This window comes from Athene cunicularia (genome assembly GCF_003259725.1).
Source record: "Athene cunicularia isolate RWA chromosome 1 unlocalized genomic scaffold, athCun1 chr1_part1, whole genome shotgun sequence".
Lineage (NCBI taxonomy): Eukaryota > Metazoa > Chordata > Aves > Strigiformes > Strigidae > Athene > Athene cunicularia.
Window position 1 is genome coordinate 28,751,075 of NW_020799091.1, and position 3,943 is coordinate 28,755,017.

Sequence of the window (3,943 nt, forward strand, 5' to 3'; positions counted from 1 at the left end):
GACAGGCTGACGGGCGGGCGCCTCGACCAATAGAGAGCGGGAGTGGCAGGAGAGGGTGGGGCTTGCCGGGACTGGGTGGGCTGGCGGCGGAGGCGCGGCGGCGGCTCCCGGCGAGGGGCGGGCTCTGCCCTTCTCAGCGGGATTTTAACGTTGAAATACCCGTGCCGCCCACACCCACCCCCCGTTTCACTGCTTTGGGAGCCGGGTACTTCGCTGGTGCCTTGGCTGTCGCGCTGACCCCTGCCTGCGGCCTCCTGCGTGGCGGCCCCGGCCCCGGGTCCTCATCCACGGCCTAGTCCTCCCGAGGTGGCCGCGTGGCCTCCCGAGGAAAAATTTAAACCCGTGGGCAAAAAAGGAGCCCGAGGGGCACCATGGCTGGGACCCCGGGGCTGGGCCAGCATCTGCGCCCCAGCAGAGAAGTTGCTTCTGTGGCCGGCTTGCTAAACAGGTGGCTTTGCAGCATGAGGTTTTCTGCTTTTGGGGGATCATCTCGTCCCCTGCCAAATGTTTTGGTAGTTTAGTTAAGCTACCTTGATTAAGTGTGTGAAAAACTGTGTTCCTTCTGCCATTGCTGAAGTACAACTTTTTCAAGAGGGATGTTACACCAGCAAAACCCATCCTTTCACCCATGCTCCTTGCTTCTTCTGGGGAACAACAGCAGAGCTTCCCCAGCTGGTGTTTTGTTGATAGAAACTGTGTCTTTCTAGTACAGATTTCTTATATGGTGATTACACCTGTGCAGGAATGAGCAAGGCCTTGTCAGTGTACAGCAAGCTATGAGAATGGATTTTCTTAATCTTTTAACATATGTGTTGTGCCTGCTGTGACTAGACTGAAACTCTTCCATCATGTAGGAATCAATGTTCAGACCGAGGAAGACTGGCTCTGGGATTGCTGCTTTGACCATATCAAAGGCCATGGTAAGAGAAAGGTTGGAAGAAAGCTGAAAAGGTTTGGGGATTTTCTTCTGGGTCATTTTTGTTGCTTTGTTTATGTGCGTTTTGTTGGTTTGGTTTTGCTGTGTTTTTTTTTTCTTTTTTTGCCTGTTTGTTTTTAAAACAATTTTTGTCTTGATTTGAGTCAATAATTAAGGGTATATTTGCATCTTAGATACCAAAGCATTGGGGTCTTGGAAAATGAACTGGTTTGATGGTATTTGTTTGCCTCTGTTCATGGGATAACAGGTTAATTGAAGTTAAATTAGAGTATACCCAGACTTTGTATTTAATATCTTTTCTTCTATGAAGAGAATGACTTGTAATTAACTGGATAATTTATATTGATTACAAAAGGGACTGTGGTATGCAATAGCGTCAAGATTTTTAAACTTAATAAAAGGGAGTTAGCTCATCCCAAAACTGTGTATATTTACAAACAAACAACGGTTTGTAGAAGTTGGATGGCAAGGTTTGTAGAAGAAATGCGATGCATCCCTGAAAGTGGTTGAGGTATCAGTTAAAACTATATGAAGACTTATTTTCCCAGAAGGGCTGTGGACAGAGACTGGAGTAAGGATAAAGAGGAAGAGAGTCACTTGTATATTGCAGTCATTTGAAAAATAAATGCCCAAATCCTACTCCAGGAAATAATTCTCAAAGAGCAGGTTTTCAAAAGGACCCCAGTGCCCACAGAAGAACACTCAGACTTTTTGCCTTGTTTTTGGCAATGCTGTGGAAAGATGAAGGACAAGGTACTGGCAGGCAAACCTGCTGCACAACTGAGGTGATACTAAGATCCCCTAATTAGTTTGCTACTTGGGTTTTCCCTTCTTTTTCCTCTAGCAAGAGACTATTATCCTGAAGTGATGTGTGTGGGATTCAAAGGCAGAAGGTTTTTTATCTCCCTGGGACTTCTGTTAAAAATAGTGACTGTTCAGAGGAAGATCTGAAAATGCAGCTGAAGTTGCCCTTGTGATGTTTGCAGAAATGTTAAATCGGGATGTGTTTGATGGCGTTTCTCAAGTAGCTGGGCCTCAACAGAGAGGCAGCATCATCCTGTCTTAGAAGTGCTGGCCCCAAACAGTGCAGGAAAAAAAATGCTTGTGAAAGTCATCTCCCCCTGAAAGTTATGGTTGGGGGTGTTTGTGCAAGTGCCATGTTGAATATATTTTAATTTCTTTGTACTTAACTCAGATGTGATTTAATTGTATGTGGTATTTTACCCTCTGAAGAGAAATCAATATTTGTGTACTGCTATGAAGGCCTGAGAGAAGCAAGAAGAAGCCCAAGACTGCCATACCCCTTCATTCCTATGCAAAATTAACTGCTTGTCTGCTGCCTCATCTCCTCACTCCTAGAAACTGCTGTAAAACTCTGATGTTTGGGTTGTGTTAGCTCTCTGAAAAACTGTGGTTAGCTGGGAAACAGTTTTGGGGTCTCATGTAGTGACCAAGAATATAGTTTCACAGTTCAGTGGTGGTTTACCTTTACAGGAGATTACAACTACCTGTCCAGACTGGTCAGCCACACTGGAAGGGGGTTTCAGAAAGTTATTTTTCCACAACAGAAGGCTCAGCTGCAAATAGTGTAGGTGGAGCAAGAACCAAAGTCTCTGCTGCTATACTTCACTTTCTGGTGTTATTAGGGATTAGGAGTTTGTGCTCTGACAGTTTATTCAGCTTTTGCCGTAGGTTTCTAGAGGGATCAGCCTTCATTAATAAGCTTGGCTGGGCTTCGTGGTCTGTATAAACCAAGGCATCTACCCCTGACCTATGGGCATTTTGAGTGGAGCCTCTGTGGTGGTGTTTAATGTCTCCACCACTTTTTCTAAATATCAGGGTATGGAAAAGCTTCTCTGGTGAAATTTTTGGAGATGAATCCATAAACTTCTGTGATGTATAACAAACCAAAATAATTATTCAGAGCCAGTAACTATAAAATTCCATCTTGAAGTTTTAGAAGCGAGTTCCAGACCATCTAGACTAAAAGGATTCCTGAGGATGTGACCTAAAGCAATACAGAATCTTTTGTGTCTCAAATAAAGTCAATATAAGCCTAGAAATGGAATGAGAGCATGAATTAGATAATGAATTGTTTCTTTTTGAGGATCCTTTTATTTCCTGTGTGGCCTAAAATGAATTCCTTTGCTGTGCAAGTTACCACTTATTGCATGACTATCTAAGATGAACTTTTTTCCATTTGGAAAAACTCCTTACTAGATCCCATCTTCATGAAAGACTACAAAATGACGTTTGCATTTTCACTTACCAGTCTCCCAGATGTATCTGGACCACTGCTGAAAGCGAAGGAGAGTAATTTTGTGTTAAAATAGACCTGCAGCAAGCAAAAGGCTAACACCTTTCAGTATGATCATCCCCTGGTATCCCAAAACCAAACCAACACTCACAAGAAGGCTTCCTGCCCTGTTAAATTTTGTGGTGTTTTTTCCACTGTGTTGAAGAATTGGCTTCTTTTACTGGTAACTTCTTGATTCAGACCACAGTATTTGGCTTGCGTGCCCTAGTATTTCCATTCACAGCTGGACGTGGAGGTGGGGTTTTCGGGGGTCCACAAGCCTGAAGTACTTCAAAATCAAGTTCATAGTAACAGTCACCTGTAAGTTACAGTTACCTCATCATGCAGAAGTCTTCTCCATAAGAGGGCAGGCAGCACAATTTATAGGTGTGTCCCATCCTACTCTGTTTTTTCATCTAATTCTGATCTTGAATTTGAAAGCTCAGTCTACTGGGACCAAAGAATGTGCTGTTCCTGTTTGCTTCCTGCTAAAAGCTAGAGGGCAGCTGATTACAGCATCTCTGTGGAAGGGGTGGCCTCTCACTCCAGGATCAGGAGAGACTCTGTCATTCCTGAAAAATCTGTCAAAAGGAGAATGGCACCAACCTTATGCAGAAAGCATCCCTGCCCAGGGACTAAGGGTGCTTCTTTTGGCAAGATGGCAATGGACAAAAGGATGGGAGAGGAACATAATGAGGAAGAGGAGTTCT